The sequence below is a fragment of the Cataglyphis hispanica genome, chromosome 17 (assembly GCF_021464435.1).
Source record: "Cataglyphis hispanica isolate Lineage 1 chromosome 17, ULB_Chis1_1.0, whole genome shotgun sequence".
NCBI lineage: Eukaryota > Metazoa > Arthropoda > Insecta > Hymenoptera > Formicidae > Cataglyphis > Cataglyphis hispanica.
In genome coordinates this window covers 3097534-3109826 of record NC_065970.1, presented here as the reverse complement: position 1 = coordinate 3109826, position 12293 = coordinate 3097534, and positions in this window count along the sequence as shown.

Sequence of the window (12293 nt, the reverse complement as noted above, 5' to 3'; positions counted from 1 at the left end):
CGCAATTTTGCAGCGTAAACCCCTGGCGTCGAGCCAGAGGCGTGTATCACTCCGCATCGGAATTCGTTGTTCCACGCCTGGTTACCAACAAGAGTGTTTTCCGCACTCAGCCTCGTACGCTTTTATCTCATCCTCCGCCACCCCTTCTACCCTCCCCTCCCTCCACCCTTCATTCATGGCCATTTACCTGCATAACATTTGCGGGGGACACGCGAAAAACGTTATCGCGCTTCTGCGCATTCAAGGTCGCGTCCCAGAAATCTCGCGCGATCAGAGGAGATCCCACAAAATTCGATCGTTTGGATAGAGATGTTCTGCATTTTCTAAAAATAAATTTAGTCGATGTAAAAATTCGTTGTCACGATATAAAAATTTTGCTACATCAAAATATTACATAAAAGAAAATAGATATCATTTTTTTATATTTTAGCCCATTGCTTTTATGCATAAAAAAAAAAATAATGCAATTATATTGCAATTTTCATACATGTCCTTTTGTTGAAGTCAATATAAATTATATAAAGATATTGATTCATATAATATTTACGAGAAATTTATGTAAACACATACACATAAAAATTAGCAAAAGATGTTTGCGAATGAGTTTATAAGTTTTAAAGAACCATGATTATTTAATTATCCTAAAATAAAGACCTTTTTGATAATAATCTGCCATAATCGACGCAAATTGCAGAGATAGAGTGTATGCATTTTCAGCGTATATACCAATGACACTAGTGAATCGCGAAGTGTCCCTCGAACTGACCGCCATTCGCGTCATCATCGAGTGGTCTTTGCGTTCGTTTTGGAACGAGGTTTACCGCACCCCTCGTGACAGGTGAATGATGTAATGTCAATGTGCTTCGTTTAATAATGAAGAGCAAGACAAGCGTATTCCAATTTTAGAATACTTACTCTGATATCTTGTTAAAAAAAGAATCTTTAAAGGTACGCAAAAAAACATATATTAAATTAATATCTCGTGTATTTAATTAATAAATAAGATCAATCTTTTAGACAAGTTTAAGAAAACTAAAAGTGTAATTTCTAAAAAGAATAAAAAAAATTAATAAATATTTATCCAGATAGCTATACATTTTGAATTACTTTAAATACTCGAGACATATATGACACAAAGATAGTAAGACGTTATTTGATCCTAAAAATTTACACGACGGGATTTCAAATTAAATGAGTCATAAATTACTCATGTGTGATTAATTAATTTAAGAATTTTATTATTTTACGTAAATATCGTATGTCAATTTTCATGTAATATTGAAATGAGGAATTTGATTAATATTAAAATTCGCGATGCTGAAAATTTTATTCGTTGGTGTAATATCGAACGGGCAAAAGTTATCGAGTGAAAATTCGATGCGCAGTTTACTAATATTTTTCGATAACTTCTCGCGCGGCAATGCGTGTATCGTACTGCAGCGGTCTCCGTTTTTCCCCCCTTGGCCGTTGCCCGTTTTATCGCGCCCACGTGGCAGCCGCGTAATGTAATAACGGGGTCGACGTAACCTACCCCAATAATACGGCAGCGGAGTCGAGCGAGAGAGAGAGAGAGAGAGAGAAAGAAGGGTGGGTGGTTACGAAACATGGAGAACTGACACGGAGAGCCAAAACATGATTTTCTCGATTATCTTTTCGACGAGAGCTTGTAGAAAGCTTTCTTCATAATATGTCAATAACACATTGTAAATTTTACTTCTACAAGACAGAAAGAGAAAGAGAAAGAAAAAGAAAGTATAAATGTTATAACCAATTATAACATCTGCAATTAAAAATTTGTAAATGCCATCTGCTAATGTCCTGTGTGAGATGAATCTTTTTTAATATGTCATTGGAACGTTTTTTACACCTAAAGAGTGAAATGAGATTTGCAAATAATGAAAGTACCGTCTCTTCGAGTGAATCTTTCGCGAAATGCGCGATCAACCGCGATCGCTACTTCGAGCCCTTCTTACGCCTTCCAGCTCTCCTTACTAGCGTCATGTATTAGTCTTCAACTTCCCTTTCCCGGCAACGATTTACATCAACCGCGTGATATAATGGAGCCCGACATGATCTACCTCAAGGGAACACGCGGTACTGAGTGCTGTTGGATGGAGGGAGAAGGGAGCCAGTCAAAAGGGGGAACCCCATCCGCCTCGACGCGAGAGTCGAGGGTCGTAAAACCCCCTATACTCCAACTCAGACTCGTCCTACCGCCCTACCAGACAGAAACCCTAACCTGCCTCACTGGCTGACGTTGGGCGGGTTAAAGGGGCGACGAAATGTCGCCCCTCGTGCCACAGAGACACACTTTTGTCGCGACCCAACCCCTCCTCCTCCTCCTTCTCCCCCTCCTGCACCTTCCCTTTCTTTAACGCCCATTAAAGTACCGCGTTACTGTTTATTATTGAGAAAGTCGATATCCATCTGTGAAGCGTCGCGATCTCTCTCTTTACTGTGTAAATTTTCTATATAAATATATTTAAATATTATATTTAAATATATATAATTAAATGAAACATTTCTCTTAACAATTACTTCCGCCTCGAGAGCGGATAAAAATTTGTCATTCGTAGAAAGAATCTGGATCAATAATTACAATGAAAAAATATATCAAGAATTATTTTCTATTAACGCAAAAAAAAAAAGAATTGTGAATAAATATTATTTTAATATATTGCAAAAATATCTCAATGTTGCATAACTATTTAAAAATTTTTTAAAAACCAATATAGAAATTTCTAAGAACGTTTAAATTAAAAGAAGATGAGAGAGGTTCGTACTCTACAGATAATGTAATTTAAAAAAAAAAAAAAAAGTTCATATAATTTTTTTTTTTTTAGAAAAATTGAATCGCAAATAACTCTATTGCGGCATAAATACTAAGCGATCGAACTGATACTGATTCAATAGAAATAATCGTGAAAAATCTTTCGCTATAATTTGGGACAATTAATCGAGCGGAGGTTGAACCGACCGGTAGATATTTGATGCCGAAAGGAATTCGTTAACTTTAATTATAAGCGGGAACTCTATGGCGCGCCACAACGTGGTCGATTATTGGACTTATTAAAGATCCTTATCGATCTGTGACGTACAAATACTTTTGCGAATGCGCACGCGATCAAGCCGGAAGAATATAAATAGGGAGAAGCGGAATGGCGGCCAGGGAAAAGCTTGGTTAAAAAAAAACGAGAAAAAAAATGTACGCGAGAGAGAGAGAGAGGCCGTTCTTGGCGCGAACTAATTTATCGGGCTTCGCCCTCGTATTCGCCCCTTCGGCTCTCCGAGACAAAGTTTCCGCTCGACAGGCGAGGAAGGCAGACAGGAAAGAGGTCACGACAGCGCTTTAACCCTTCCGAAGCCATCCGAGACGATAGCGGGCGTCTTGACCCGTCCTATCTCCACTTTGCCGTGCCCTATCCTCCAGCGTAGCGTGACGTAATTCCACTCCGTGAGCCCAAGTTCGACCTACCTACCTTTAGACGAGAGAGCGACATATATATATATATATATATATATATATATATATATATATATATATATATGTACGTGTGTGTACGCCCGGGTGTGTGCGCGAGCTTGTGTGTGTGTATGAGCCGTGTATAGGTGTACGCTCACACATATACAGAGATACGCACGCGCATGTAACTAGAGCGACGTATCCGAGATTCGAGCCCGCAGAGAAGATTCTCTCGGCCAAGGAGAGAAGAGAGAAGGGACGTTGTCGTCATCTTGCTTGGCTATGTGTTGGCCGCGTAGCTGTAGCCGTCAATACACTTTGCCAAAGGTAGACGCGTTCCGTCGTGTGGTAGCCCCCGACTACTCCCCCCGCAGAATCCTGCGGCCTGAGCGACTCTCATATCCTTCGGGCCTCTGGGCATTCAGCGTCGTCGTCGTCGTCTTCATCGTCGTCGTCGTGAGGGAGGGAGGAAAACAGGGGGAGGAGGAGAGTTTCTCTCTAGCTGCTCGCTCATCCGGTAACGTCACTAACGACGACGGACATATTGGTATCGCGTCTCCTTAAAGAGAATCCCCTTCGAATGATGTCGCATAAATACGAAGAGACGATCGAATAAACGAAAGCGTATACTATTTATATTTAAAATGACATTGATAATATCAGATAGTTGAAAGTCATTTCTCAATTTTCTCAATAAAATAAAAATTGATTTTTATACCGCAAAATGCATTGAGAGAATCTCTTATGTCATTTATTGTCATTATTGTTATTATGTGTATTTATTGTCTCATATGTCACATATTATGCATTTTTAAATCTCTTTCATTGCAAATAAATAATATGTGTGATAAATGCAACAAAAATTTTAAGAAATATCTCTCGAATCGCTTTTAATATATGTTTTTTTTCTTTCTCGCCTATATCTTTCACTACCCATCCTCGTTGCATAGAAAAGAAATCAAGCGGGGATAATCTGCGCTTAAGTATCGGAAATAATTAACGCTTCGAGAGAAAGCACAATCATAAATATGCTTCGCGGCTCATTACAGTATTTTTCACCGAGAGTAAACTAGAGCAATTCGCCTTCAGCGTAATTCCTTAATGAAGTTTTAATTACTTGAACGCTTAAAAATTCACCCGCGTGGCATGATGATCCAGCGATAAATTAACGCATCGCCAATGTATCTATTGCGTTAATTTATCGGCGCTCGTCGATTTTTCTCCGTGAAATCTCCGCAGTTAGTGTGTAGTCGTACAAGAATTTCGCGGCTGACAAAACTATCGGAAAAGCGCCGATGGGGGGAGGGGCGGAGGGGAGAGAGGAAAAGGCGCCGATAGTTGTTCGTCACTCGTCAATTTAATATCTCACCTGCGTTACGAATATTCGATTCGAACTTTCGTGCACTCCGTATATATGTATATACTACATCGTCACTCTTGCGCGCCTCCTTCGGTGCATACAACATCGAGACGGCAGTTACTAGCGCACCTCACCACCACCACCTCAAGAAAGTTTCCTCGCTGTTCTGCATAAACATTACGAGCAAAAGTGAAAGTAGCCGACGTCACCGTGGCAAAGTTTCGTTGCGAGGTGGGACAGCACTTGCACCCTCGATATCGTTAGAAATATCCCATTCGCGCGCAGCGGCACGCCGTCGTCCCATTTACCATCCAGCCATTAAGTCAACCCATTACCATATACAACGTTGTACAACCCGTCGCCCCGTGAACTTCCATTACCATACGTTCTTTCCAATTGATCACCGATTGTCATTAATTAATTGGAAATCAAGCAACGCGTTGTCATTGACGCGAGCTCCAGAAAAAAGATTTTATATATTTTTTTAATTTTTCATATTAATTTATATTTATATTTATATATTCTAGAAAAATAAAAAAATATAAATACGACAATAAACACGGCAATTAACAAAACGTGATGATTCGCAACTGGAAAGTGTTTGACTGGCAAGAGTCGCGAGTCCTTTTTTCCAAGTACGTTTGGAAATTATCCGCTGGCCGGAGTACTCCGCAGGGAAGATCTAGCGCGTTTTTCACGGGGCTCATCTTCCTAATCTTCCTCAAGAGCCGTCGATACGCCGGGACCATCCGGCGGAAGTTGCAATCCAACATCGGGGAACTAAGCACGGGATGTTCGAGTTACGCGATGGGGCGGGGTGGAAAGGGAGAAGGAGGAGGAGGAGGAGGAGGAAAGCGTTTGCAACGGAGCCGACTGCAGTTTTTCCACGGTGAGAAATAGGGTCTTGGGGTGTGTAAACCCGGTTACTTATGGAGGCCATTCCGGTCTGCGGGCTCGCCGGCCTCCGGCTGAGGGGTTTTAAGGACTTAGCTCGACATTAGCGTCCCTGGGGGAGGTGGGCGGCGGGCGGCAAGCAGCAACGGTGGATGTGGACGTCGACGATGTGGATGTGAAAGCGCCAGTTGTCGGAGGAAGAAGGAAGGAAGTCGAAGTTAAACCGACGAGAAGGAGCGAGAGGAAAAGAGAGAGACAGCTGGAAGAGAGTTGCAGAAAACGAGAGAGAGACAGAGAACGAGAGAGACTCGTTCTCTGAGGGAGTAAGCTCTGGATAGGGTTGCGAAGGCCGAGAGTAAGGGTGAATGGTTGACGGCCGGGGGGATTCCCGGGGGGACGGGGTGGTGGAGAATCGCGGAAGCGAAGGGTGAGGCAGCGGCAACGGTGGCATGAGGAGGGGGATGGATGTGCGGCGATTTGGTTTCCAATCATGGGACGACGGGACGCGCCTCTATCGAGCGAGCAGAGGCCCGGCCATCCTACCCCATCCTCTCCTTCGCTTGGAACCATGTCGGTGCTGGTGTGGTGCTGGTGCAAACCAACCCAACCCACGGACTCTCTTACCGCTCGACGCCTCCCTTCTCCTTCGCTCCTGCCTCCTCTCGTCTCTTCTCCACCGCTCCGCTCTTCTCTTCCTCCTCTTACTACTACTTCTACTACTACTACTACTATTACTACTGCTACTGCTACTGCTACTACCACTATTAGCACCACCCCTCGACCTGCCACCCACTGCTACCTACCGCCGTCCTTTGCTTTCATCTACTGTTTCTCGTCCTTTCGCCTCCATCCCTTTGGCCTCTCAAACCACCCTTTTCCCTCCTCTCCCCTCCCCGCGTATCCAACTCTCTGAGGCGACGCATACACACGCGTGCATCTCTCGTCCTCCTCATTGATACCGTCCAACATTTCCCGCAGCAGTCCCCCAACCCAGGCCAATCCGCGCGAAATCTTAATGCTTTCTTCAGCTATCGGATGTGAAAGCAAAATCTATATTCAATGCCTCATGTTACATAAAATTATTCTGATAAAATTATCACTTCTAATTTGTGGATATCATTTTATAAAATGTCTCAAAGCAAAGTTAATAATGTTAGACACAATAATAAAAATTATAAAATTATAAATGTAAATATAAAATATCTGTAATCTGTATAAATATTAAAAATTTCAATCTTATTTAATCTCTAAGCCAAAATAAATCAATTTCGACAAAAGTGAAACTAATGATAGAGTTATTAACAACGATCGTTGGCGAAGCTCGCCTGTGTTTGAACAAATTTTCATGGTATAGCGACTAAAAAATATAATTTCGACTGACATCTCTCCGCGGTGTCGTTTATTTACACGTGCGCCGGCGTTTCGGATGTGTTTCGCCATCAAAATAACGCGTAGATTCATAGCGGCGGAATGAATGCGACACGCTTCCAGCGACAGTTGTGATTAGTACGAGAGCAGCGGGAATTTTTCCCGTACAACCTGACGCTATCCCGTGCGGATCAACGATTACTATCCTCCGGTGGCACCTTCCAAACTAGTTAGGAGCAAGTTTCCGCGAGGTAAATACAGTTGCCCGTAAGCATATCGTTCCTAATAACGTAACTCAGTATTTGCCGCAGGTGACAATGCGATTAGAACAGAATCATTAAGGGATTAAAACGTTCGCTCGTGACTCAAGATGTTCGACATTACAGCATTTATTCCGATGACAACAATCGGCGGTAATAAATATATTTCCACGTCAACAATATCATTGAGAATAATAGCAATGGGAGATAAGTGGATTTAAGAATTATATTTTTTTGATCTATTAATCATGTCTCTTATTATATATGTTATTAATTTAATATTATATATTAATTTAATTAATTTAATATTATATATTAACTTATATTAATTTAATTATTTGACTAATTATAAAAGACGTGTGTTAAACTAATATGAATAAATTTTTAGAAAATAATTAAAAAAAGTAATACTATCAAATGCAATAAAACATTTTATAGCAATATTTAATAATATTTCACGATGTTATCTGTGTAATTTATTTTTTGCACTGATAAATCATATCAAGGAGCAAAGATATCCAAATTATATCTCTAATATTTTTCCCGTGAATGCTTAAATGCTCTTCCGCCGCAGTTTACGTCGTTTTTGTTTACGGAATGATGCTTTACAAGCGTCTCTCGCGTCTCAGTGGGGCGCTCCTGACCAACCGCGCTTCCACCAACCTGCTCTTTGCTCCCGTCAGGAATGTTTAATTAACACACTTCGACCCGCTTTTTCTTGGCTTTCATTACTGAAATTTTTCTGCCGGAAACACCGCGGTCCTTCCCACGAGGGACCATCCAACTTCCTTAATCGCGTGCCCGGTAGCCGCGCTCTTTAAGCATTATCAGTATGCACAGAGTGCAAAGTTTCGCGGCGGAAGCCGCGGTTGGGAAAAATAAAAAAAAAAAAATAAAAAAAAAAGCGAAGGCGAGTCTTTCCGCCATATTTCCTACGGAAATTTTTTTAGTCACCGATAATAATGGTTGAGCTGCTATCGTAACTGCTCACTCAAACGAGCACTCGCTTCCACGTGGATTCCACGCGTGTTGAGAACTCAGATCGATCCGCTATCTCTCTCTCTCTCTCTCTCTCCCTATGACGAGCGAGTATATGTATAATCGAATACGTGCACTTTTACAAAGTAAGCGAGCAAAATGCAAACAGAATATACACGGGATGATTAGTGGCGATAAAATATTGCGAGGGATCGAGGGTGGCCTCCATGTAATTGATCTAGCTGTTCAGCGGTTCTCAGCGCGAGTAACTTGGTCGAAAGTTTTATCTTTGCCAACTACGTGCGGAAGAAGATTAATCGCCGCGCAAACTCGCGAGAACTGCATCTGCTATGTTAATCATCACGGAACTTGCTCGATGAGAAGAAGAACCGCAACGTCGTGTCATGGACATTACGATCGCAAAGATAACTCTCATCTTCGATCATTCAGCTAATCAATTGCACGCTAAAAGTGGTCTATGAGCTCTCTCTCTCTCTCTCTCTCTCTCTTTCTCTCTCTACTTAATTACCAAGTAAATAATATGTATATATATATATAGTTCTATTTTATAGCGTTAAAAAAGAGAAGAGATTTTTTTGTATAGAATATATTATTAATATTAAAATTTTTATACAAATTAATCTAGTTAGATTTATATCTAAGTAAACTTATTTTTAACATAAATAGAGAGAAAAAATTATATATATAACAAATATATTTTATAAACATTTTAAAACATTAAATAATATATCTTATAAAAAAAAACTCCTTCTTTTTTCGCATTCTCTGTATTTTACACAACTTCTTGTAAAGCTGTTGTATAAAGTAGTTTTACATGACTTATTGTTAGATCTATATTATTTTGCGTCGCTTCTCGTTTATGTGTGTTAGAAAGTTCAAGAGAAAGATCTCTATCGGAGCGAACGCGAAATGCCGATATGAAGGACGCGGCTTAAAGCGGCAGAAGTGCAAAACTCGTAAAAGACATCTTATTGCAAGGGCGACCTTTCCATTTGATAATTTCTTCCCATGGGAAATATACGGGGTCTGCCGCGCTGCTACTGCTTTACCGGAATGCTCAACTTTGACGTCTCTCGTGACGTCATGTCGGGCTTATCTACTACTATCACCCGTAATCGGCGTGCACGTTCGATGGCAGGCGACGAGAGCAAGAGGCGGAGAGGAGGGAGATCAGAGCGCGCGAGAGACTGGGAGGGAGCGAGTTGAAAGAGCCAGCTCGTCGTTCTTGTACAAGACGCTCTCCCGGAGTGCGTAGGGGTTGAGCACCCATTTGATGCCCTACATAGCGGAGAGTCTCGGAGGCCGAGGGGGTGGTCTGGGCAGAGACGAGGAAAGTGGCGTGAGGATGGTCGGGCGACGTAGGAGGCAAGTTCCGTGGAAGGAGGTAGACGAGGATCGAGGGCGGAGGTGGCGTGAGCGGAGAGCGGGGGTGGAAAGTGGTGTAGGACGTTGGAGCTCTTTGGGGTTCTGAAAATGCAGCGTAATTTGTCTTTGTCTGGCGGGGGCGAGCGCGTAGTAACGGCGAGAAGGGCGGCTTGAGGCTACGCGGGGGAGAGAGTTCGGGGAAAGGGTGGATGAGGAAGAAGGCGGTGGGCCGCGGGTTCTCGCTGGCAAGAAGAGTGCAGGAGGTGAAGGGAGACTCTGGTGGCGGCCCATGGAGAGTGATGAGGAGAGGGACGCGTCGCGCGGGGGCGAAAGAGAAATAGGAAGAGCGGCTGCGACGCGCGAGACGCACGGAGGCGTGGGCGAGGATCGAAAGAAAGAGGGAGACAGAGACAGATTCCGTGCTTGACCCGCCTGGGATCGATGCGTTCGTCTGCCAGAACGCCGAGACGCCCGCGTCCTTCCTTCCTTCCTTCCTTCTCTTCTCTTCTCTTCTCTTCTCTGCTCTTCTCTTCCGCCGCCGTCCTATCTTACTCGGTTCGGTAGTCTCTCTCTCTATCTCTCTTCCTGTCCTGCTCTCTGTCCATCTTTCTCTCCGTGTCTCTCCTCTCTCAGTCGCTCCTTCTCGCGAGTTTCGTCCTCCGTGTGCTTTCACGTCGTGCTGCTGACGCTGACGCTGGTGCTTCTGGTATAGCTGCTACCGTTGGTGCTGCTTGCCACTCACACCCTCCACCTTTTCCCGTACTCGACCTGATCGCACCTGTACCAGACCCGACTGCCACCCGCTCTCTCTCTCTCCACCCGTCGCTCTTCGCCGCCTCGTCCTCCACCCCCACGGTCCTCTCTTGCCACGCTGCCTCTTCGACCCTCTTCCACTGGTTACGACATACCGCACACACACACGCACGTACGGATACACGTACATCGTCTCTCCCTGCATCGCACTATATCTATGCGATGCAGTACACGCATCGTACTACTTCCAACGGTCGCATCGCTGCCTCCTCTCCTCCCTTCCCTCCTCTCTCGTTTCCTGTTCTCTTTTCCTATCTTCCTCCCCTCTACCCTCTTTCGGTCCCTTCGCTATTCCTCGTTTCTCTCTTGGCCGTTTCGCTTTCTCTCTCTTACGCTTTGCTCCCTTGCTCACGCAAACCCAGGACCTACGGACCTAGGAACCGCACCCCGAATATCGAGCCGCTCTCTCCGACGTCGCCAAATGCTTTTCGGGAATGCGGCCCAGTCCGATATTCCCCTCGCTGCCTGTCTACCTACCTACCTACCTACCTGCCTGCGGGCTTGCATTTTCGAGAGACACGACGCACATGTCCGACGAACCAAGTGGGAAATCGTAAATTCGCTTCTCGTCGACAGGCATGGTTTCGAAATCGGGATTAGCGTCGCGGTCGCTCTCATTTTTGCAAACAACTAAAGACTAAGCCGCATGTATTCCCGTTTCTTATTTTCTCTTACTTGATTGAGCAAACTTATAAATATAAAGATGTATTATATTGTATTATATTTCTTTATATTTTATATTATATTTATTTTATTATATATTATATATATATATATATATTTATTTATTACATTTTATTTTATTACATTTATTTTATTTATTGTAAACACATTTATTATGGAGATAAAGATTCTATCATATTTATTATCATTAAAGTAGCGAATAAACATTCCAATTATATCGACGCTATTTTGTGCTTGACGCTAGATTGTAGTTAATTAAATTTTCTTTCATTAGAGATAAAATTATTACTTAAAGCCAGATGACATGTCAATTTCAAGCTTACGACTTTAGAAACGTTAAACATAGATATGAATATTTTAAACGTACATAAATAAAGTTATAAATACCAGTATATACGCGAGATCTCTTGCCATCAGAAATTTCGCGTAAAACAACGTGGCGACAAACACATTATTACGATTCGAAACGAAAGGTTGCGACGCGCAACGTGGTGGCGAAACGTCAAGTTTCGATCGGTCGCGCTTAATTTCGAATACGTTGAAAGATTTACGTGGAATTGTCCGAGCGAGTTGGACGCGAAGAGGACGGAGAGTCAAAAAGTGGCGGATACCCATCGTCCCGATGTCATCGGCTACGTGGCGGCGCGAATTATATAATCAAATGGCTGCTAGTCTGAATCGCTTCGCATTCTGGAGCGTCCCGCGGGTGCACACATTGCGATTTTCCATCCTCCCACCCGCCGCCAAACTCATCCCCATTGCAATCGCGTTACATATTCCAGTCCGTCCGATCCTCCGGCGCTTTCGCGAATCCTGTCATCGATCCGCGGTGTTTTATTCCCATTGATAATTGTATTTCCGTTCATTGCTATCAACGTGAACCGTGGACGCTCGTATACGAGAATATATTTACAATCCAAAGGTACGGGGAGGATCGCGAATTGTATAATGGACGTTGGAGAGAGGAAGCGCGCGCGCCTCGAGACTACTGTTTTTATTATTGCCGATGGTTGACTCTTATCAAAAAATCTAGTCTATATTCTGTATCCATTTAGTTAAATATGTAAAAAATAGCGAAACGTAATGA